Source organism: Urocampus carinirostris, chromosome 19, assembly GCF_059441175.1.
Source record: "Urocampus carinirostris isolate Australia breed hairy pipefish chromosome 19, RoL_Ucar_1.0, whole genome shotgun sequence".
Lineage (NCBI taxonomy): Eukaryota > Metazoa > Chordata > Actinopteri > Syngnathiformes > Syngnathidae > Urocampus > Urocampus carinirostris.
The window spans coordinates 12,775,280-12,800,759 of record NC_142367.1 but is presented as its reverse complement, the minus strand read 5'-3'; the positions used below and the strand labels follow the sequence as shown (position 1 = coordinate 12,800,759).

Genomic DNA, 25,480 nt, shown 5'->3' with positions numbered 1-25,480 from the left:
TATTTAAAAGACCAAATTTTAGACTTGCTGAATCGTTTAACTTAGCTGAAGTCTTTGTAGAGATCGTCACAAGATGTCGCCGTTCGGGCGTGTTGAGTCTCAGGTGTCAGTTGACCAGCAAGATTGATGAAGAAATAATGGTGGAATTAGGCACATCTTCGTGTCCTTCTCTGCCATTTCGCCAATGGAGCTCTTTTAGCTTCACACACTTCCCAGCGCGACCACCCTGTTTCTGTTTTCGGTCTCTACGCCGTCTCCGTCGCTTCGTAAGTGGGGTTGCCGACCACGGAGATCCCGGATCCCTTTGTAGCTCGTTCGGGATATCAAAGGTGGTATAAAAAGTGCCTGAAAAGTCGAAATTTAGACGCCCACCCAATTGAATAAGTTCCTCCCGACTATAAGTATTAATGGCCACGCATGTGTCCAGAAAAGAAAGCAAAAAAGACAAGAGAACGGTAATAAATAGAAGATTAGCTGGAGAGCAACTAGCCGCAGCATCCATGCGCGCCGCCATGTCGGATCCAGTAAATCATTCACTTTAGTTTCGTAAAAAATCAACGAGAGAAAATTTCATAAATAATCATTAATTGTCCCTTTCAAAAAAAAAGTGTCACAGACTTTAAAATAGTAATGTAAAATTTTTGTTCACATTAAAAGGTGGCGTATGTAACTTCAAAAATATTCTGCTTGCTGAGGCTATCTTCTGGCTCAAATCATTGTAGCAGCTACTTTTGTTGCTTATGCAAGTGTGTGAAATTTTTAGATGCGCACAAATAAACTCTTCCTTTTTCATCTTTTTGGGGGTTTGGGTTGGCATTTGGACTGCATTTGAAACTGTCCTTTTCCTACTTGCATCATTTTCATCCAACAATTAAAAAAAAACACAACCACGTTCGTGATATCACTCAGCTCATCTCCCAAACCCCAGAACACGCCCCTCAAACGACACCGCCTTCTTCACTTTAGCGTAATGCGATGATAAAAGATAAAAGCAGATAGGCGTGGTGGAATAAAATACATGAAGGCTCTTTGAACTCAGTTGGGCATTGTTAACACATACTTATGTCATGATTACTGATGCGAGGCACCTGAGTCAGCTCCATCGGCGCCAACTGCCTTATACGCTGATTGGCTGCTTATCTCTTTTTAAACCCGTTGCCAGTCCGTCTGCGAACCTCAGCCCACGCAAGGCAAGTCCTTTCGACCCTGACTCTATCCTGTCCAGATTCCCGTTTGATTCCCGGCGCCGACCCCTTTTCTGAACTCGATTACATTTCTGCTCCACCGTCCCAGCCATCGACCTGTTCTTCCCTCGCTCTCAACACTGCCTTCGCTCACCACGGAACTTCCGCGTTCCGAGCGATCTGCTACCCGTGACCGACGATCACCGGATCGTGGGTGCAAGCCTTTTCCTCCTTTTAAATAAAGCTGAGTAAAACGGACCAGCTCGGTGGCCTTGGGATTAGGGCGCCCGCCCCGAGTCTGGGAGGTTGCTGGTTCAAGCCTCGGCCGGGTCATACCTAGGACTTACAACATTGTTACTAATTGCCTCCCTGCTTGGCATTAGGGGTTGGAATTGGGGGGTTTGGTCACCTAATGACTCCCAAGACATCAGTTGGGTTGAGCGAGGGGGCTGGGAACCCCCTTCTCTGAAACAATCTCCCAGAAAGAGTCAGAAAAGACGCTAGCCATCTCCCACTAGGGGGATATGGCTCCAAACGTAAGTGGGTCCTGTCTCGGTTTCTGGTCTCTCACAACCTAAGAGAGAAAATGTTTCATTTTGAACTTTTTAAGGACGGACGCACTCCACTTTTAAACGTTGAAACCCAAAATAATTCAAGCAACTAATGATTTAATCAAGTGTCGATTTTTTAGATTCAAACATCAAACTGTACCCACCCAAGAAGAAGGCAAAACATTTCCGCCTTAAACCGCAAGCCTCAACATGCCTCCTTGAGACCCTAGGCAGCCACTTCCCATTTGAAGTGGGGGAGGTGATGGGCAGGGGGGGCACAATCAAAGGCGAGCGCTTCAGCACATGAACTCGATGCTCGCTTGTTTTAACACTTATTTATTCCTCTTTGAATGGGGCTGAAGGGGGCTCATGAAAAAGGAAGAGGTGATGCCAAGTGAGCCGTCCTTGGCGGGCACGATCCAAAATTCCGTGCAATCTTGGCAAAGTCTCGGGATAGATGGGACCATCATGGTTATTAAGCGCCCTCCCCACTCCCACAAACCCACCTCCTCCTCTCTGCAATCCCACAAAGGATGAATAGGTAAACAGAAGGGTGAGAAAGAGTGATGGCGAAAAGAGAATGTTCACTCTCATGGAGGCACAAAGAGCTAAGGGGGAGGGTGTTGTGCGATCCGTGGTGGGGGACTGTAAAGGGTAAAAGTTTTTGCGGTATGGCCCGCTAAATGCTAGTAAGCTCAGCGCCAATGTTAAATTATTCCTCCTGAGACACTCAGGTAACCTTTTATTGTGCCCCCCCTAATCTACAGCAGGAACCATTAGACACACAGTAGACCTAATGGGAATTTGGAGGAAGGAGGGTTGGGGGGGTCATTATACAATTGCTTCCCCGTCGGGCCACGGAAATGTGAACCTGCAACTCTCGCCGTGACAGATGAGATTAATCACGGTCGGAATTTTCGCATTGAGAGACTTTTGTATGGGAGAACATTGTTCCTAGAAGAACCTAGGAAGGTTATAGCAACTTTCTTTTTTGTGTGTGTGACACTATATTCCATTAAATTATACAGTATGTGTGCAGTGATTTAACAAGAAGAAAAAAAATCATTGTATGCAGATTCACAGTTATTTGAACCAAAACTTTCACTGCCTTTAACAGTTATGGACGTCAGAGGCATTGATAAATTTAATGCCACTGACAGCAATGGAAGTCACTGGTGGTCAATGACTTCATGACACTATATTATCGATGTATTTATGATGTGTACTTGCCTTAAGATGAATTTGAGGGTCATAAAAGTGATCTGGGAGAAGAGCCACCCAAAATAGGCGAAAATGCGTGAAGTAATCTACCCATTGTTGACTCTATATATATATATATAGATATATATAGATATATATCTATATATATATATAACTTCCTCTTTGCCTCCAAAAGACCACCAAAGAAGTGTCCCCCGCCTCCATGAACTCTTTATTTTATGACACATAGAGGGACAAAGTATCGATAACGGCCTCTATTATTCCTTTACAAGTGCACAAGAAGCAAACCAAATGTTTCACATCTGCCACTCTGCCTGGCGCAATTTAGCATGAGAATGTGAGGAGGCGTGGCACCGGAATAGCGGACGGAGACCTCGACACGGGGGGACAGATGTTCCGCCGTGTTGGGACAATGGCATTGCGGTTGTCCCCCTTCATGTGGCCGTTCCTCCAAGTCCCACGATAGTTTAACAAAACACACGCTGACTCGTCAAAGTAATAACACATAAAAGTTTGTATAAAGTATACCTGACGTTATCAAGCAGAAACGGGAGACGCTCGTTGCTGATACGATCTCGGTGACCGGCAAATGAGCAGCAGAGGCGTCACATTAGCCCGTGTTCATTAAAAAGCAATCAGTCGATGTCCCGTCCGCCATTTCCTGAAGATACCCATCGAGCCCCGAGGGGCCAAAGACAACGACAAACGCCGAGCCGGTTTGATTGCTGCGCTCCGTCTCAAAGCAGACACAAACACTGGATCCCAGGCAAAACGGATTTCATGATAGTTTGGTGAATCAGGTTTTTTTCTTCCATACAGTAATGATGACTACACTAAACCAACCACCCCCCACCTTTCATCCAGGGATACAACATTAATCCATTCTGAGGTGGGAATCACAAAGTTATATTGCTGTATAAAGGGGATGGAAAACTATGGTAATTTGCTAATGTATAATGAAGACTCAGTACTTAAGATTAAAAAAAATAAAACCAAATAGTATTTGGTAAGTAATACTTTTGTGTAATTTACGTGCATATGTCTAAATAACATTAATAATAAATATAGATGTAAAGTAAACATTTCAATTTATTTTCCATTGGTGTGACATGACTTGAGCTGGTCTAGTGGAGAAGCAGGTGGATTCTCAGGGGGGAGTCAGCAACAGTGGATTAAAAATACAAAGTTTAAACTTTCCACTTGCAAGGATTGTCATGCCCTCAGAAGATTTCTTTGCTTTGATCACCTCCTTATTTTACTAATATTCACGATCATTGATTGGGGCGGCAGTGGCTCAAGAGGTAGAGCGCTCGTCTTAAGATCGCAGTTCGAATCCCGGCTCCTCCGTGTTACATGTCGAAGTGTCCTTGGGTAAGACACTGAACCCCTAATACCCCCAATATGCAGGTTAGCGCCTTACATGGCTGCACGGCCGCTACTGGGAAATGTGAAGCACACTGTAAAGCGCTTTGGGAAGTATTGACTTGAAAAGCCCTATATAAATGCAGATCATTTCATTTCATTAGTCACAGCCATGCAAAATAGAATAGCCATTCATTCACTTTTTCGTACATATTGAAAATTGAAAGTTTTGTTTCCAGGTTTATCATGTTTTTGCTTATCCCTTTAGCATCACTGCAAGCCTTGGGACCCATAGCAAGTAAATATAGTACAACTTTATGATCCCCACCTAAGAATGTATTAATGTCATAGCCCGTGTCTATCTTACAGAGTACATGTTTTAAACTCATGGTCTGGGGGCAAAATATGTCCCACCATGTTTTTTTATGTGGCCTGTGAGATCTCAAAATAAATATCTGAGCGTCTAGGAATAGAAAGGTCATAAGAGCGCTTTGACAAAAATTACATTTCCCACAATGCATTCACCTATAGTGATGGCTTAGCATCACTACACTCCAATGTTTCTACATCATTGAAGATGAGTGGACTTGACAAATAAATGATCCTAAAAATGTCCAATATTTTGTTTTGTTTTTGTTGTATTTATAGTTTATAACATATATGTGAAGTAAAGTTTTTTCAATGCAACTGTAATGTTTTGATTTGAGTCATGAATAAATTGGAGTTACTTCCCATGTAGGAGTAGTTACATTTATTCTACATACCAATAAAAATTAGTTGAATTTGTAAGTTGCATCAGGCCCTTTAGAAACTACCATTATGTTAATGTGGCTTTCGAAGAAAATTTGTTTTTTCCTTATGCTGAGGTTTTGAGTTTTTCTTTGCCCGCATGTTGGTTTAAGATCAGGGGATGGTGTAATTATAATCCTGTGCAGTCCTTTGAGACATCTTGTGATTAAGGGCTATACAAACAAATGTGACTTGACTTGACTTGGTATATGGTAAATCCTATAATTGTGGGTTACTTTTGACCGTTTTGTCACTTCAGTGGTTTGCATTGTGCAATTTGTTCTGCATTTTGATTGGCTCAAGAGTCAATCGGTAAATGATTCCTTGAAAACTAATAATGTCAACAATGGCTAAGACAAAAGTATTTCATTAGATACAGCGTTTGTACACCTTGTTCATGGCCAAATTCAAGGACTTTTTATAAGGACTTTCAAAGCCAATTTTCCAATTTCTCGAGTACTATCAAAAGAAGAAACCTGGTGGGAGTCATGTATTTTGCAGAGCTAAGATTATATCTTCAACTTACATGAGTGATTTTTAGTCTTGTGCATTTATCAAGACATGCGATTTTAGATCTTGAATAAATCAAGAACATATTTGTGGAACGGAACAATGTATGTGTTAATTTTTTTTATATTATTTTTTTTAATCTCTCCAATATAAGGTTAAAAATGTATCTTAAAATTCCAGTGGCAGAATATTCTTCTCATTACAATTTGACACTGGGAACGCTACCTTATGTTCTTACATGACCCACAGTAAATATCGATAATTGATACGTAATTCTTGCACTAATACACATTTTATAGTGTCCTGTTTAGGTGTTGCATGCACCTATCCCCTAAGAGACGATGACACTTGGGCGGACAATGCTGTCCAAACTAAATGTGATGAAATGTATTAGCAAATCAAAGCCACGAAAGAGTAGTGTCGGTGTCATTTTTTTAGGCAGACTCATTGAGTGTGTTACACAAGTATCAAGCACTTTTCAATCGCTGAAAACACCTCAAAATCCAAGCATTTTTAAGTATTTCAACCACTCATACGAACCCCAAGATAATTCAGTTATTAAAAAATAAAAATAAAAGTCAAGGCGTCTAACTTATATTTTGCCTACCACTGGTTCTTTTTGCAATGTATCCCTGGGAAAACAAGGGTTGACTATATCTAATGATGCATTCTCTTGAATTTTCTTGCTATTTTCAACAGCATGTCAGGAAGAAATGGCTTACTCAAATATCGAATACAGGGTCTCAAACAAATGACAAATTACAAGCTTGTGAAATTAGCATTTTGAAAACAAAAAATTTCTGACTCTGTCACCACACTCAGAAATCCCGTCACGTGCCTTTGGAAATCAAAACACAAAGTCGGGGGGCATCGACTTGAAGCGTTTCTCATGCAACGAGTAGTCCAAACTGTGCCACTTTGTTTTCGCAAGCCACAGACTCTTGTCCACTTTGTCAATCAGGCGTAATGCTCAGTGTCATTGCGTCAGGCTGCAAAAACACACTTTTTCCGTCCCCCCTAAACAGACCTTGATTACGTCTCCTCGCCCATTCGGAATCTTGCTAACACATTTTTTTGGGGTAACCTTTTCACGTTAAGTGCATGGCTTTTATAAATGCGTGTCACCATATTTTCTGGAGTATAAATTGTTCCAAAGTATGAATCCCACAAGGTCAAAATGCATGATTAGGTTGGGGGGAAAAAAAGTCCCACTGAGGAGTTGCATTTTTTTAAGCTTATGTAACGATGCCGTAATAAATTGAAAGACCTTGCTACCTTTCCCAACACAAAAAAAAAACTGGAAAAAAAATTTGCAAACAGCCCAAGGGAAGAAAAAGTTAAAAAGGCTTACGACACAAACGTCAACACGTCTGAGCCATGCGTAGAAGTGGACATGAGAGTTAAGGTCTGGAAAAAATTAGAGAAATGTTTGGCTTTTGGGGGAGCACAACACATGGATAACAGTTTGGAGGGGTTTAAATATTTCAAATAAACAAAAAGATGAGGCGGCATTTGAAAACAGAGAAGGAAATTATGTTGTATCAATCAGTTATGTTAAAAAAAAGTAATGCAAGTTAAAATAGTTTATTCATGGAAAAAAGATTAGGAATCTACTGATAAAGGTTTTTCAGGGCTGATACCGATCATTGATCTAAGAAGAGGCCGATAACTGATATTTGGAGCCAATATTAATTTGCTGTAAAAGCTTAAAAATTGGCCTAGCATTTTCTTAATAATGCAAAAAGACAAAGAATATGTTATAATTTCAAATAAAACCTTAATAGCGCTCTGAAACCTTTTACACTGGATAAGATGTAGTCTGTAGTCTCCCATAGCCACAAAAAACAATACTTTTGTAGTGTACCTTACTTTGCCAACAGTAGATAATCAGATATTAAATTAAATTCAAACATTTGTTTACACGGGGAAATCCAATAAAATCAGGGTCTCATTTACTATGGTCCTCTGGTTAGTGCTCAGTAAACAACTACGTACAAAAAGCATGCTTTACAATAAGGCTACTATAGCACGCTATTTGGAGCCTACTTATGTACAATTAGTCGTGGTCATAAATATTACAGCGTTTAGCTACATTGGGTCGCCTTCAGTGTTTGTTATGTTCGCACTCATTATAGAGACGATTGATTTTTTGTTTTGATCACGTCGGTCAATATTTCTTAACTAACACGTTGTACAGACCACGGGCGCAACATTTGTTCCATTAGAAGCGAAGCGCTTAGAAACATAATAAAATCGGAGTTTGGGTTCACATTATGGGGAATATGATACCGTTAGTGTCTGCTTCCCTGTGTACGTCGCTGTACGTTGACATTTCTTCGACATTTCAGTCAAGGGTAGTCACAAATGGGGGTGGAGAGAAAAAAAAGACCATATATGCGAATGTGAAAAATACAGTATGTCACAAAGGGAAGTACACCCCTCACATTTCTGCAGAGATTTCATCATAATATTTAATTGAACAACACTGAAGAAACGTCGCTTTGACACAAAAAAGGTAGTCTGTGTAAAGCTTATATACTGTAGCAGTGAAAATATATTTTTCCCTTCAAAAAACTTAAAATAAAGCCATTAGTAACATAGGTGACTACAGCCTTAAGTAAAAGTTCCTGAAGTACAATATTCTGTGGCCACCATGATTTTGCAGAACCACTTTAAATCTCTTGGCCATTGATTCAACCAGTGCCGCACAAATTGCCACAGGAATGCTTTTCCACTCCTCCATGACAACGTGACTGAACTGGGGGATATTTAAGATCTTGCGCTTCTCCGCTTTCCACTTCAGGATGCTCCAAAGATGTTTTATTGGATTTATATCTGGAGACATGCTTGGGCAGTTCATCCCCTTTACCCTTCAAGTCCTTTAGAAAAGCCTTGGTCATCATAGAAGTGTATTTGGGATCATTGTCAGGCTCGAACATTGCCCTGCGAGACGGTTTCTGGAGGAAAAGGATCATTCTCTGCTCCAGTTTTTAACAGTACAGCATTGAGTTTGTGTTTCCTTTAATCAAATGCAACTCCCTAATTCCAGTTGCACTTATGGAGCCCCAAACCATGACATTCCCAACACCATGCTTGACTTTAGGCACAACAGAAACATGTTTGTACTCCTCAACTGGTTGCCGCCATGCATGGTTAACTCTATCTGAGGCAAAAAAATAAAAATATTTGTCTCATCAGACCAGAAGATATCTTTCCAGTAAGCCATGGATGGCCCTTGTTTACAAACTACTTTTCATGTGTCAAAGCGATGTTTCTTAAGTGATGTTCTTTTAAACATTTAAATGAAATATCTGCAGAAATGTGAGATGTGTACTCACTTTTGTGACCTAATGCTTTCGCACAGTGCGGAGTAAGCTACCTGCGGCAGTGACTCTACCACCTATCGCTGATCGGGTGAGTAGCATCCGAGACGGAACGCAGTAGAGGAAGAGAGAAGTTTGGCTCGGCTGTTGCTCGGTTTTGTGTTTAATAAACGGTTTAATCGCCCTATTAATATGCCGACACCAATATCCGTCAAATTCCCAAATATCGGTGTCAAAAATCAGCGTGCCCATTAATCAGTCGACCTCTGATAAAGATTGTAGAAAAAGAGATATTAATCTAAATTATTCGTCAGGAACACACCAACATCTTTTGTAACTATTAAGGAGCCCTAAATTAGATTTTCAAGTCTTAATATAAAATGCAGCTTTTATCCTGTTATGTTTCAACATTTTTTAATACAGTGAAAAACCTATTTTATATATGATCTATATGAAGTGATATTAGGACTTTTATCAAGAAAAAAAGAGAAATATAATAATTATTTTTTGGTAATTTAATACATGTTTTACCTTTTTTCATTAAATAAGAAAACATATAAAATTAAGCAAAAATATGTTATGAGATAGATGTCAGATATAATTATTTTCCTATTTTATCTAAAATAACTGTTAAAAATAAAACAATTATAAAACAACATTTAAAACAAATCATTATTTTTTTATTTTACCTAAAACAATTCTTAAAATTAAAATAAATAATAAATTAAACAATGATATATAGATAACCTTCTAAACATTTAAAAAGAAGAAAAATAAAAATCATTATATATTTAGTGTTAATTTATTTTCAAAATAGTGTTGGGTAAAAAAAGAATATTCTAAAATATTTCTTGAAATAAATAAAAAAGAAGAAAAAGAAGAAAAAAAATGCATAAGGATTTTATCTGTTTTAAATTTTATTTTTATTATTTTTTTTATATAACAATGATTTAAGGTAAAATTCAGAGAACAATTCCTAAAATAAAATCTAAGAAAAATAGATGAACGCTTTCTAAGGTAAAATAAAATACAAAAAGTCTAAAGTAATTCTTTAGAAAAATCTAAATATATGCCACTGGAACAATATCTTTTTTTTTATAATGATTACATTAAATTCAAAATTCTCCTAGTGTTTTCTTTGTTCCAAAAAAAATGTTTTTCTTACGTCACATGCCTTTTGCTCATCAATGACCACTGTGATTAACTGTGAAGATGAGAAATCCCGGAAAAAATTAGAGCAACGTTTCACACTTGGGGTCCGAGGGGGACGCACATACGCAAACACACAGGTCAGACAATTTGGAGGGCTGCGTAATGACAGCTGCAGATGTTCAATATCCCCCCTCCAAATAAAGTCGCATTCCACACCAAGCAGGTGTTTGCGTGGCCTGAAATCGCTTATTAAAACGTCGTCCGGTGCACGAGGGCACTAAGGCATATTTATGTGCCGTTAAGCGGCGCCGCTGGATACTTGGCTCGGCCCAGACGGACGCACTGTCACCCGCAGATAAGCTTTATTACTTTGTGGGTGTGTGCAGAGGAGATAGATGCTCCTCCATTATGATGATGTTCTGGCAAGGTAATGTCTTCCAGGCTGGCTGTTGTAAATGAGTGGTGTCAAACTGTAGCCCCCATCTCCGCAATCTGTGATCCAAATGAGATCGTGTGGGACGGGAGGGGAATTTTTCCGGTTATTTATGGGCTTTTTGTTCCTCCTTTGGTTTGGGATGAATTAGTGCGAGATGTTCCAGGAGCGTCACCAAAGCTTGAAGTCTTCGCTTTCTGTCTATTAGACGTACTTTAACAGGTGTAAATCAGCAAAAAAGGCCTTGATGTTGGCAGAGCAATGTTTTATCCCACTACAGAGTGAATCCTCGCCGAGATAATCCGTTGTTTATCCCCAACACTGTCAGTAGTGTTCCAGACCGTCACTCCCTTGCTTTCTCTAGAGTCCAACCAGCAAGAAGTCAGCCGATGCACAATGCTTTTCTCAGGCGGGTCAGATGTATCGACATTTCGTTCTGTATACACGTGTACACGAATGACAATAAAGTATATCTGAATCTGAAACATACCATCGCTATTCGCTAACTAGGATATTGGGAGAAAAGTCAATTCAAAGAGCTATTTAAGCATATAGACTGGTTAGCATACCAAGTAATTGCATAGTATTTATGCAGTACCAAAAGCTGACAAAATACGCTAGATTTATTATGTATTCATTTTTTGAAATTGAAAAAATGCTATTCCTAAAAAGGTATACAGTAATCCCTCGCTGTACCACACTTACTTTTTGAATAGGGTTTGTTCTTAGGTTCCAATGTACTGCATAAGAGTATTTAATAAACAAATAAATGGATGAAGAGTTTTCTACTTTGCGGATTTTGAAATTTGCAGGTCCTTATTAAAATGCAACCCCCGCAAAAACGAGGGATTACTACATACACAATTTTTGATAACATTATAAGATAAAAAAAAAAAAATCTTAAAAAAAAAAAGAAAATACACGTAAATTCGTCATATGAACCAACACTACAGTAATGACATTTTAATTGAAAAAATAGCACCCCGCCAAAGTAATCAAAAACTATTTGTAAACAATATGTTTTCAATAGGGCAGCACGGCGGCGCAGTGGTTAGCGCATGTGCGGCACAGTTCATGTCTTGGGAACCTCCTGCGTGGGTTCAAATCCAGCTCCAGAACTGTGCGGAGTTTGTATGTTCTCCCCGTGCTTGCGTGGGTTTCCTCCGGGCACTCCGGTTTCCACCCACATTCCAAAAACATGTATTTCAGGTGAATTGGCCGGTCCGAATTGTCCCTAGGTGTGAATGAGCGAGTGAGTTGTCTGTCCCTGTGTGCCCTGCGATTGGCTGGCAACCAATTCAGGGTGTCCCCCGCCCACTGCCCGATGATTGCTGGGATAGGCTCCAGCACCCCGCGACCCTACTGAGGATAAGCGGTGTAGCTAATGAGATGAGATGATTTCAATAAATTCAAAATTTTGCAAAAAACATGACCCCTGGCTTGGAACACTATTTCAAAATCCACAAACTGAAATGTAACCACACTTGAAACCCCATCCCAACCTGAGCTGAGAAAAAAATTCTAGTTAGATACCCCAAAACGGGATTATATAATTACATGTCACTGTCAAAATTAAAAACTCATTAGAATCTCAAAAATAATTACCACTGCTTTAAACCCGAAATTTAAAACTTAAACCTAAACTTTGAAACCGCAACCCTAGTTGGAAGCTCAAAGCACCGTATCAAACCCCACCCAGATCTTAAAAATCTTATTATCAATATTTAATTTATCCCTCGTTTTGATTCCCTATCCATGCTTAAAAATTCTTATGTTGACTTGAAAGCATAATTTGAAATCTTGGTTTGTATTTGAAGCCCTACTTTGATACCAATTGCTGAGTCCAATCCTTACCTAAAAGTCAAACGCACATGACAGCTTAGTGGTTTGAATCTTATATTCCGCATGAGAGGATGATGTCGCTAGCAACTAGCTGAGCGAGTTCCTTTACAGTTCTAAGTGCAGTTTAGATATATCGGGTGTCGGCCAGAACATTGTGACCGAGTTGCTCGGGCCGCCAATCATCCCACATCTCATTAGCCGCTAGGTTTTGCCCGGCTCAGCTTTCTGCTGTGGATTCCGACATTCCTCGAAGTCTTGGGTCGGGCTGGCGCGAGGCCGTACTTGTAGCGTGTCCAGGAAAAGCGGGAACGTCTGCGGTGCTAAATGGATCTTTTTCCAGCCACTTTAACCGTCCGTTTGTCATTAGTGGCTCGTCTGTCCACAGAGAGAAGGCAATATCCGCCGCAGCCTTGTCTCCTGAGGCATCTCTACTCATACGGTCTTCAGGGAGTTTATTATTAAAGGGGGGGGGATCAGATGATTGACTAAAATTTCTTACCTAAGGTTCACTCCCAAATTTCAAACCCTATCTGTGGCTTGAAACCCTACCGCGAAACCTTTGTATTCCACATCTTAACGCGACAATATCGTAAGCTAGGGACACAGCAACCTGGGGGTCTCCTGTACATAATATACCTTAAAGCATTCATTGCAAAAAAGAACAATATTGATTAGCCGTGTTTGTTCGTGTACAACGCACGTCCCCTTTTGATTTACCCCCTTAACTTTCCGCCGGCCGCTGGACTTTTGATATATAAATAGGTGTCTGTGTGATATCACCCGTCTGAAACACGTCATGCCATATATCATTGGAAAGCTTAAACTCTTGGGATTCAAGATACCATTTCAAAATCTACTCATCACAGAAACATATCTTGGAAGTCGCCATTACGTCCTCTGGCTGCCTTCAAATTCTTTGGATGTTCGCGAAAATGGCTTTGCTACATCAAGGACAATTCATAGAATCTAACCTTGGAAAATATTAACTCCAAAACACAGAATAGTGCCGACATATAAATGGAGATCCGATAAAAACATTTCTGCTTTGTTGAACGTTGCTTAGTAAAATTAAATATTTTCGCTCAAAAGCTCCATTTGAAAATAAACAGACTCGTAAAACTATTCCCAATGCGGTAGACTGAAGAGATCTTTTCTTCCTCATGCCATGAGGCTCTTTAACTCCACCCGGCAGAGTAAAGGCCCACATTAAACCACACCACCTACATTGGATATTACCGAATCTTACTGCATTATGTGTTCTGTGTAGCACTATTTAGTTACTCTATATAACATGCTAAAGTGGGCATTTGCACGTCACACTGGGTATTTGTATATTGTATTCTTTTGGCTTTATTATTGTATTGTTCTCAGCTCAGGGATGCTGCTGGAAATGTGAATTTCCCTTAGGGGATGAATAAAGTATCTATCTATCTATCTATCTAGTTAGCCCTTCTCTTTTGATTGACACCTTTGTCGGCCAATAGCAGGCTTTTCTTTACAGTCCACAGCCCACATTTGATAAAACAGATATCAGCTCCAACAGGTCCGAACAACTTGAATGATTGACACGTTGGTTAGCCAATTTCCGGGGGTGTATTCATATCAGAGACATAAAAAACGTGCGCAAGGCAGTCCGTGATTCATTTATACGCACCATTATTACACGCAACTGTGAATAATCATTGATTTGAAGTCAAACATTTACAAATCTTTCACAATAGCTAAAAAATTACCATATTAAAATACACAGTTGCAAACGTTTTAGTGTAGTAAAGTAGTCTCCAAATGGTCATTTTTGGAAACGCCTAAATTTAACCTTAGAAAAATGTGAAAAAATACCATATTTAGTTTTTCAGATTATCAAATTCAACAAAGTACCAAGTAAGGCTTTTAGCTATTGTCCCACCTGTTTTCCAGCTAGGATGCCCATGCTACGCTCATCTGCAGTCATTTAATTGCAAAAAAGAAATCCAGGCGAGAATAAAAACCTTATATTTATGTGTGTTCTAACTCAGACTACTCAATGTTAGTAGAATTTGCAGGTATTATTTCAGTATGGGACAAAACTTCAGAGTCTTACCTTTCAAAATAGACTAAAGCAGGAATTCACATCCAGGATATGATGCCATAAAGTTAGAAAACAGGGAATATGCATTAAAGTGGAACTAGGTGAAAAACAACATGAATTCTGTCTTTTAAGAAAACACAACAACAATTAGTTACCACTAGTCGCGTAGCATTAAAATGAATATTTACACATTCTGGTGTCAACCTTTGAACATTATGAAATTAGCTTTGTTAGCTTACTTGTTGTTTGCACTCTCTTGGTCTCCCGATGTCTAGCATTAAAAGTTTGCAGCTGGTTCAGAATGCGGCAGCTAGACTTTTGACTAAGACTAAAAAGTTTGAGCATATTACACCTGTATTGGCCAACTTGCACTGGCTCCCAGTCCACTTAAGATGTGACTTTAAGGTTCTCTTATTAACATATAAATGTTTGCATGGGCTTGCACCCTCTTATCTCTCTGATTTGATTTCCCCCTATGTTCCTGCACGGAGTCTGCGCTCGGAAAATGCCGGTCTACTTGTGATTCCGAGAGCCAAGAAGTCTGCGGGCTCGAGAGCGTTCTCCATCCGGGCCCCGATGTTGTGGAATGCCCTGCCTCTGGAGATAAGATCTGCAACCTCAACGGAAGTTTTTAAATTGAGGCTTAAGACACACTTCTATTCCAAAGCATATGATTGATGCCCACCTCGTATTCTGTTTTGTCCTGTCTTTTTCTGAGGCCTGCCTGGCTGATACGAAGGAGAAGGATGATTTGGGATGGGTCAGCGGACCGGGGTCTGACCTGCAGCATGTCAACCCCTGCATTTACCAGCTGGCGTCGTCGTTGATCTCATGCTCTTTCCGGACATTTTCAACATCTTACCTAGTGTTTACTATTCTGTGTACAGTAATGCTAATTGTAATTCACCCTGTTCAATCCTGGAAGGGGGATTACCACATGTGAGGTCCTTTCTCAAGGTTTCTCTTTTCTCCTCACACTGAGGTTTTTGAGTTTTTCCTTGCCCGCATGCTGGTTTGCTAGTTTAAGATCAGGTAATTGTGTAATTTTGTAACTGTAATCCTGTGCAGTCCTTTGAGACATTTTTGTGATTAAGGGCTATATAAATAAATTTGACTTGACTTGACTCTGATATATCAGACTAAGGTCCATCCATCCATCCATTATCTGCACCGCTTATTCTGAGTAGAGTCGCGGGGGTGATGGAGCCAATCCCAGCTATCTTCGGGCAAGGGGCAGGGGACACCCTGAACTGGTTGCCAGTCAGTCACAGGGCACACAGAGACAGACAACTCACTCGCTCATCCACACCTAGGGACCATTTGGACTGGCCAATTAACCTGACATGCATGTTTTTGGAATGTGGGAGAAAACCCACGCAAGCACAGGGAGAACATGCAAACTCCACACAGGAGGTTCGATCTCATGACCTCAGAACTGTGCCAAACACGCGCGCCGTGCTGCCCTAGACTAACATTAAATTGTAAATATCAGTTTTTTAGCACCTAGGGCAAATGTAAGCTACAAGAATGCATAGCGTCATTCTAGTATGTTAGCTTACTAGCATTTAGCCCCTGCATAAACCTGGCCATAATTGAAAGACCTACATAGCAGGATCGGCTTCTTCCTTTCCAAAGTTGAAGTTGAATGTTCAATTCTGAGCAAGCAGTATTAGCCTACTAACACAAAGATAGAGAATGTTAGCAGGTCCCAAAACGTATCCCTTTAAATAAATAAATAACGTTATATGCCTCACCCAAACATGAGTGAGACTCACTCGCAAGGCACTAGCCCATCATCCCGCCACAGGGGTTTAACCACAAGCTAGCTGAGCTTATATCTCTCCAAGTGACAGCCAGTCTGATGATAAGCCGCAGACAGACGACACCGATCGAGCGTCTTGTCCACAGCTTTTAATGACACGTCCTCACAAGCACATAGCTGACGTCCTAATTTCGAGCATGTGGCGGGAATTTTTGTCATTATTCACACCTTGTTTTGAAGCAGACCTTATTTTTACTTTTCTGTTTGCATCATTCGGTTTGACGCAGAATCACAATTAAGCCCACACACCTAAAAAATATTGTTTAGAGAGCAGCATAGTAGAATAAGTCTAAATGCTAACATTTTGTTGCACAGAATAAATTTACTAAAACCTAGTCCAGAAAAGTCTTTGTTCTTCCCGATGTTTGTCAAAGTAATATGGAGCATATTGTTGTGCAATTAAGGATTCCTGAGAGAGACATTACCAAATGACACCCCGGATGCCAAGTGGGTATCTTCACTGTCTGCCGAGCGTCCTAGCGGGAGCCGTAATGGCCGTAACGCAGATGAAGCCCAGCCCCCTCCAGCTCTAAACTGCTCTCTTGGGCCTTAAGAGGGAATAAAAATCCTAATAAGCGTCTTTGCCGTCCCGAAAGTTTCATTTGGAACGTAATCCCGCCGTGCAGTGCGGGATTTGCATGGCTAATTTCGAGGTCGTCTTAGCCTTAGCTAGGCTTTGTCCAGACACTAAAGGGCGGCCGGGCCCCTCCTCCGTTGGCACCTCTGAACCGAAGCTTACGGGTGCTAAACGAAACATGTTTTTTATTTAAATCCCAGTAAACCACTTTGTCGCCTATCATCCTGTTCTAGAGACAGCTTGTCCTACCTCCTCTCTCAGTATGCTAGCCCTTCTTTTACTGTTGTTTTTTTTCTTCCAAGGATGAGCTGTTTATGTATTTTAAATCTTTAGCTCCGGAGCTAACTCAGGTTTCCCGCAGTACACAAGTAGCCTGTTTTTAACAAAGTGTCACCACAGTTTTGGGGTATTCGTCAACTACTTCGTATAATCATGTTAATGCTAAAACCATGCAAGGCTTTGTTTTCTAAATGTATTGAATTGTTTTAAATATAACTTGAGATGTTTCGCAAAACAGATTGTTAAAATAATAAAACTTTAGCGCTTTTTGTTTAATTATGCTAGCTTCTTTGCATAATCATGCCCATTTTTGACAAAGTATCACCATAATTCTTGGCGTATTTGTGCAGACTACTTCACATAATGATGCTTATGCTAGATACCCAGCTATGCTTTAATTTGAACTCAATCAGTACCATGACGTATAAATACATTTTCAGGTGCCCTGTCCCTGAGTCCCAAAATGTAAAAATGTTTCTTTTTTTGTTTTAGTTTTATTATAAAAAACTATTCTAAAGGCTTTGGTGCTGCTGTTGTTGTTGTTGTTGTTAGATCGCTTCAAGTCGTCTAAAGATGATCTTTAGGAACGACATGGAACGCTTCGGTTGTGTTACGAGTTCCGCGAATTGGCCGCTCCGAAAGCGGATGAGGTCAGCTTTGGGTAACTTGTACCGAAGCGTTCGTGTAGCGAGTGGGAGACGCATTCGTTGGCCATGTGGCCGTCCACAGGACACCACGTGGAGGTTGCGTTCCTTGTCCTGCCTTTGGTGCTGCTGATCAGTAAGTATCAAGCCTTTGTGAATGAGTTCAGTCGGCTAAATCACCACTAGAGGGCAGGAATAGCTTTGATCAGATCTTTGATCACACATCAAGGAGCCCCCACTGTGTGTTGCGTTGCTTTCTCTATCAAGCAATTGAGTGTAAGGGCGGCTGCCGAGTGACCGGAATCACAGACACATCAGGCGCTGAAAAGGTCCTACAAAGTTCATGCATCGTTCATGCATAAGTTCAGTATTTTTGGAATAAAATGTTATTTTGCAAGCAAAGAGCCCTCGTGTTTATGGAAATGTGAATAAATGCAAATAAAAGCACCGAAATGAAAGTTGTGCTTGAAATGCTTCCTTTCACAAAAAAACATTTTCCTCAGAAGTTTTCTTGGAAACAAGTATTGAAGAAATGTTCAACTGTTGTTGACTAAACAATGGTAAGAGCTAAAAACATACTTTTTTTCCTGATGAAAGATGATGAGGGTTCAAGCTTTCTTTTGATATGTCCTATGGCCTTATAGATAAAGAACTAAATGTTCTGTAGGCCTTAAAATAATAGCAAAATTTGGCTGGCACCCGCACTTCCCTTTTGAGAGAAACGTCTGGCATTGAAAGAGTTAAAAATGTAAAAACTCAAGTGTTTTTTTGTGTGTAGCTACTTTGCGTAATCATGCTAATGCAAGCGACCGAGTTAATTTTCATTTTTTTCAATGTTTGGATTAGTTTCCTATATAACTCAATTGTTGATTGTTTGGACAATATAATGCTAGCTAACATGCATGTTTTTATGTAATATTCCATCAAATGACATCCTGGTGTGAAGAGAAACGAAAGGATCTTACATAGTGGTCGTAACCGCTTCTTTATCTGCCTGACTTCCTGGCTATCGCGTTGGCCTCTCCTTCCCCTCCTCCATTTCCTCGGCTTTCTCCGGCTTGCTATCTGCTGGCCGTCCTTGACTGAGGTTCCCTCCTGCTGTAAACAAGTCCGGGGAGTTGCACTTTGGAATTCCTCAAACAACTCAGGTTTGACTTTTACAAGACAATTAAAAGTGTGTTGTAAATCTTACAGGATTTTGCTTCTTCTTCTGTGGTAAACAGCGGCCTCAATGTGTTCATGACACAAAGCAGATTGCTTGAGGTGTTTCGTTTCAGTCCTGTCTAGGGGGCGATAAACCAGTAAAGCCAAAGTAAAAAATATTCATACAACAAGCTTATTATGTCATGTTTGGCTAATTAAATAAACTTGAATTTTTCAAAATTCAACTATGGAGTAATTGAAGTAGACTCCGGGATGCACACCAACTTTTGTCCTCTAGGATTTTTAGGGTTGTACCGCAAAGTAATTGGTCGTATCCTTAAAGACCCCCTGAGTATGACATTAATCCGTTTAGAGGTGGGGATCGAAATTTCCAAATAGGGGGGGATAGGAATCTATCGTAATTACTGTAGCTAATGGGTTACGAACCCCTGTACCCCAAATAAAAACAAATGACAAATTGTATTTGGTTAGTACTACTAATCTGTAAAACATGTCCATTTCATCAAATAAAAAAATGGATATAATACATGCAAAGGAAATGTAAAAATTTTAGTTACCTTTTGAGTGCCTTCTTCTAATTTCTTGACAATTGCGAGGTTCTTCCCATAGTTGTTATTAGTTCTCTCTTTAGCATCACAGCAAGCCTGAAAATCCATAGCAAATAAATATAGTTAAAAAAATACACTGTTGCATCACCGACTAGCAAGGTCTTTACGAAGCACATGTGTTTATGGACTGAATAAAGAGACAAAAAGGCATTGTGGGAGGGATTTTAGCCAATAAAATATCGGCATATTTATGATACTGTGACGCAAACCAACATTTAAATGACATCAGCGATAAGCAGCTTTAAGACAAAACCCGTCCTTTTCAAGTTTTTGGGTACGCAAAATAATGTGTTCTTGATGTCGTACAGTAGAGAAAAATCTGTGAGAGGTGGCAAAAGATTTTTTCCCCACACGTAAAGTGAAAATTTCATAAGGTGGGGTCACTGTATCTCGGGGGTCAGCTGTAATTTATTCTAAGATAAAATGAGTTCATGAGTCTGCTTTTCTTTAATGTGTTCAAAACTAAATTTAACTTAAGTCACAGTAGGGAGTAAATTGGTCAAAGTGTCTAGCCCTGATCGTATCAACAAAGGTAGTAAGCAGAAGGAAATAGAATAAATCACCAACATAGCCCAGTCAGGGTACAAACTAACATACTGTCAGTTCAATCATTTAGCTTTCTATGTGCTATTTGGATTCTCCAGCGTAGATAAATTGTCCATAAATTAGAAACATCTGTCAGCACACCGCAGTAAAGCGGACTAAATGAACAGTGAATTCATAAATCTCCAGCTTCTAGTAGATGTATGCTAAAGCTGTCAGTTAAACGGAAGTGTTTGATTCATCAGGGAAGAAAAAAAAAATCAATAGTGGAAATATTCTGCTGTGTGGAGGCATACCATTAGTCTATGGCGAGATTAAAATGTCAGGCAGCAGCGGCTGTTCTTCACAAGGCTCTTCGCTCCGGACAGTAATTTTATCCGCTTATCAATCAAGGCGTGTTGCGTTGTCTGGGCTAAGACAACAAAATTGATTAATTGCGTGAACGTTCTAATGACGAATCAAAATGTTTTAGTAAAAAACTTCAAAGACCAGTTTTTGGGCTTTGTCACTTACTGATATATGGAGTAATGTGCAAAGATGTTTCTTTAATGACACCCAAGCTACTCTGTGCTATCAATATTACGGTTAGTGAATTAACTGTGGATGCAACTTCTCCTTGGCAGTCCTCCCTTTGGCACCTCATTGCCTCCTAGGAGTTACTTTCCAAAGTAGCAGATGTTATCACGCAAATTCGTTCTCCTCGAGAGCATCAAGGGCGTTCCAGGGAGTCGTTTTCGGCAGCACCTTGCGAAAACGTCCACCCGGCAAGCACCCACTTCGATACGTTCACACAACTTTCTAAGCCGGTGCTAGTTTGAAAGCGTCTTTTCTCGTGTGCGCTAATCCTTGTTTGGTTAGCAAGCAGCGCTTTAGGTTCTTTGTAAGTCAAAATGTGGGATTAGCAGCAGTGTAAATCTCTTTTGGATTACAAAGTTTACTTTTGATTTAGCGGCTATTGAACGGCTGCTAACGCCAATGATCTGCCGTTGTGGTTTTCGTTTGTATTTGCGTGGATAAGTTACAACCTAATCTTACCAATTCACTCATTACAGACCTTTACTGCCATGTAATGCCAATCGCTTCGATTACGAGCGTCCTTTTCGTTGTGCCACCAAGAAGGACGTGAGTTAAAACTCGGCCCGTCATTTAGCTGTAGCTTGGGACGGACAAGCCATAAATCATAAATTCTGACATGTTAATATGCGGCTGCGTCTGGACAAGGACAACTCACTCATCTTGTTCGGACTTAGTAGGAATATGACCGACATTCATATGTCGTAGCCTAACGTAGTCAGGCTCGTCTCGACCGTGTTAACTTTTATTAGCGCGGGGAAGGGCGCCATTAATAAAGGTAAGTGCCGGATTCTCATTCGACTGACGGCGGCGCCAGTTCGAAGAAGATGGAGTGGAAACGGCGTAATGAGGTCGTCAAACGTCGACGCAGCTGCTCGGCGTCTTGCAGCTGCTCCAAGTGAATGTTTATCAGCGACAATGTTTGTCAGTTCGCTTTAGACTGAACGAGTGTTGCTTACTGCGCTGGTTTGTTTATGTGTACAGAACTAGTTGTTAACGTGTCCTGGCTCTGGGTTCAAAATTGTCTCTGGAATTTACCGTCTTTGGATATATTTACATTTCTAAATATTACACAAAATGGGTTTATATGGTTGGAAAATCCCTTAGCTCGCCTCATGTCTGAATTCATTAGTACTACTCTTTCCTTGACACCCTCCAAAAGGACGCGTACTTTATCACCCTCCACTGCAGTCTGTTTAGCGAGCCAGTCAGCACACTTTCCTCCCTTTTCTTTCCTTTCCCACCGCAGCATGTGTCCAATTAAGGCCTTGAGAGTGATTGAGAAATGCGAAGGAGTGGCAGATATCCCAGAAAAGAATGGGTAGAAGTCGGGATGGTTTCATGGCGAGATAAGGGAAAAATGTTTCCAATGTGACAGTAAACTACCAGCCCATTTTCACATGATAATTTTGCAGTACAGGCATGAGAACAATGTTATAATTCAACACAAACCTGTATTTACTACGAAATGTTATTCATCAAATTTAGAATACAATAAGCCACATCTGGCAGAAAACAGCTGCATTCCTTTTCTGTTGATCATGTCAATAAGTCCAGGCTCTTGAGTATCAAAGCAACTCCCGAGTAAATTAATATTGTCTTAAAATATCACTGTAAACATATGAGCACTGAATACAGTTAGTATTTTTAGACATCACCACCCATTGGCAAATAGAAGCCTATTCTAGGTGCTGCCTTTATTTTCCTTTGATTATAACAATGAGTCCAGAGTAACAAAGCAACACCAGAAGTAAAATGTGATTGTCGTTAAAAACATTACTATCGGCACATAAGCACTAAATACAGTTGTTTTTTTTGAGACATTGCCACGCTCTGACCAATGGAAGCCTGTCCCTGACAATAAACCTAAAAAGAAATAAACACAATAAGCTTAAAAAATAATGGGGGATGATTTTTTTTCCCATTCTTATATCGTCAGAAACAACATTTTCGCCAGGAATGAAAGTACAAAGAGAGTATTTCTTTTGCCAGAAGAGCATTCTCTGAAAGAATATAAAATAAATAGATGAAAAATATTTTTCCTCCAAAATACTATTCGAAAAGAGCAAGAAAGGCAAAGAATCAATAATGAAAACTTATTTGTATGTTTTTTTTTAACATAAAAAATATTAGACTATAATAAACATGGATTCACACATTAGGATAAAATTAGAAATCTGTTTTTTCTTTCCAATTGGTGACAACAAGCTTTTATACTGGCCTGACAGTCTCAACATCGTATTTTTTGATTCTTGAAAATTATTGAGAAAAATATGGTCGTTTCGGAAAATGCATCAAGACGCCCTAGAAACGACATGCTAGCGTGTCAACATAATCCAATTAACTCTAATCGAAGACAATCGCGATGGAGAAATTGCGACCCGGGCACTGCTGACACACTTGTTTTATTTTAATGATCGCGTCGGGAACACACACCAGCACGCTTTTATCTCCGAACAGCGATAAAAGTCCTATAAACGTGACGAGCGCCGGGCAGTTAGCGCCATGTGGACAGTTTCTCTGTTGATGAATTAAACATGAGAAAAAATGGTGGAGTTACACAGGAGATGCAGGTCAGCATGATCGATATCTGCAGATAATGAAGCGATTTTGTTTATATGACTATTATAGTAATTTACATTGTGGCTTTTAGCTAGCCGGCTAACTCACGTGTTTGCTTCTTTAATTTGCTTCTGACATGGAAGAATTTCCTACCTGTCAAGGAAAACCACTCCATTTTAATCAACCAAATGTTCTCTGTCGTTAAGTGTCCATAAAAATATTGATCAGCTCTCGTTTTGATAACGACAATAATAAAATTGATGAATCAGCGGTGAATTATGAATCGCCCTGTCCTAGTTCGCCCACGTAATGACATTCAAGTGTTTTATTTTTCTAAGTAGGAACAACATCATAAAAAAAATTAAGTCATAGCATGAAAACTCAAATGAAATGAAATAAGGAGGGTTCCGAGGGTCACCTGACTTTTTAAGAGGCCGCCATATTGGTTTACAAGCAACAGTGGAAGAAGTTAAAGCGAATTTTATCCACATACTTTACAAGTTTGGACAGTGTTTTGGAGACTACATAAAAATAAGGGTTAAGTCAAGTCATGTTTATTTGTATAGCCCTTAATCTCAAAGGGCTGCACAAACTTCAGATTATTGCAAACAACAGACAATTATTACACCATCCCCTGATCTAAAACCGACATAAGGAAAAACTCAAAAACCTCAACATGAGGAAAATGAAGAAACCTTGAGAAGGGACCGCACACGAGGTAATACCCCTTCTGAGGATGATTAAATAAATCAAGAGGTACTTAGACGTCAAACAACCAAAAAATAACCAGAAAAAAATCAACAAACATTCCGACATCAAGAGTTTTTTCTTTGAATTTTTAAGCTAAAACTGATTAACAACATAGATCCGTATTTATTTTATTTTAAAGACGTCAACGGATCCTAGCTTTTTGCTTGAAATTTCATAACCGGATATTATAAACTACTAATCCGTTCAAAAAGTCAATGATAACCATTAATGTCAGTTGATTTTTCTCTCTCTCCAAGCCACTAACAAATTGGTTCTATGCTTTGGTGCTTTTATAGGATTGAAGCTCATTGCTATATCAAGAAATTCACGATGTCATGGGTATGAAATTACAGGTAAAACCCCGTGGTCAACAAACAACTTGTTGTTCCTCATAAAATATAGGTCTATGCTGTTAATTGCCCTCTACTTTTCCTTGTATGTAGTCCTGAAAACCCCTAAAGTTCCATCTGCTTCCATTTTTGGTTGTCATCCAATATGGTGGCCTAAAATGTCACGTGACCCCCTCTCACGATCCCTTGCAATCACTATTAGTGAGGATATTAGTTTTATCTATTTTTAAATACACAAATAAAACTGTCATGTGTATAAATTGCTATTATAAAATGCATAATATCACCTTTAACTAAATAATCAACTTTAAATATTATTTCTAGTGATAGTTTGATCATTGAGAACCAATAGAGCACCTGCAATATTGCTCACAAGAGCTAGCTAGCTAGCTAGCTTAGCACTCCTTGAAAACGTTTTAGCTTTGTTTATTAAATAAATGTTTTTTTTACCAAAAAACGTTCAATGTAACACTCTTTAAATTTGAACAAATTTACTGAGTGAAAATTTACCATTAGAAGAAATTGTTTTCTCTCAACTTTTTCTCCATCCTCACCAAGTGTCTCTCTGTACTCCTTTCTCGACGAGCTCACGTATACGCGCGCTCGTTACGAACTACAACAGCTGGTTGATTGGACTACAATTTCCGGGATTATCCAAACCGGGGGAAATTATGCAGAGAGAATTTCGAACTATGATGTAAACATTTAATAGAATAGAATAGAATAGAATAGAATAGAATAGAAAAGAATAGAATAGAATAGAATAGAATAGAATAGAATAGAATAGAATAGAATAGAATAGAATAGTCTTTATTGCAATTCATAACAACATAGAGTACATTTTTTACAACAAGATTAGTCATAAGAAATAAAAAATAATAATAGTAGTGCTTGTAAAATGGCCCATGTTGTAAGTGCATCAGAAAAATTGTGTAATGAATAATAGTGCAATGGCATTAGCAGTAACATTGTGTAAAAATAAGAATAGAATAGAACAGAATGGAATAGAATAGTCTTTATTGCAATTCATAACAACGTAGAGTACATTTTTTACAAGATTAGTCATAAGAAATAAAAAATAATAATATTAGCATAAGGTAGTGCTTGTAAAATGGCCCGTGTTGTAAGTGCATCAGAAAAATCGTGAATAATAGTGCAATGGCTTTAGCAGCA

The 25,480-nt window shown here is 39.5% G+C and overlaps 1 long non-coding RNA gene across 1 annotated transcript; it reads right to left on the bottom strand.

The window, feature by feature from the left end:
* Positions 1–16,218: 16,218 nt before the first annotated feature.
* LOC148347359 (uncharacterized) lies at positions 16,219–24,899 on the bottom strand. Its single transcript, XR_015848150.1, has 6 exons — positions 24,818–24,899; positions 20,369–20,484; positions 19,479–19,565; positions 18,950–19,040; positions 18,723–18,855; positions 16,219–16,382 (listed from the first exon to the last, which is right to left on the bottom strand). It is a non-coding gene; the product is annotated as an uncharacterized LOC148347359 (long non-coding RNA).
* Positions 24,900–25,480: the final 581 nt, after the last annotated feature.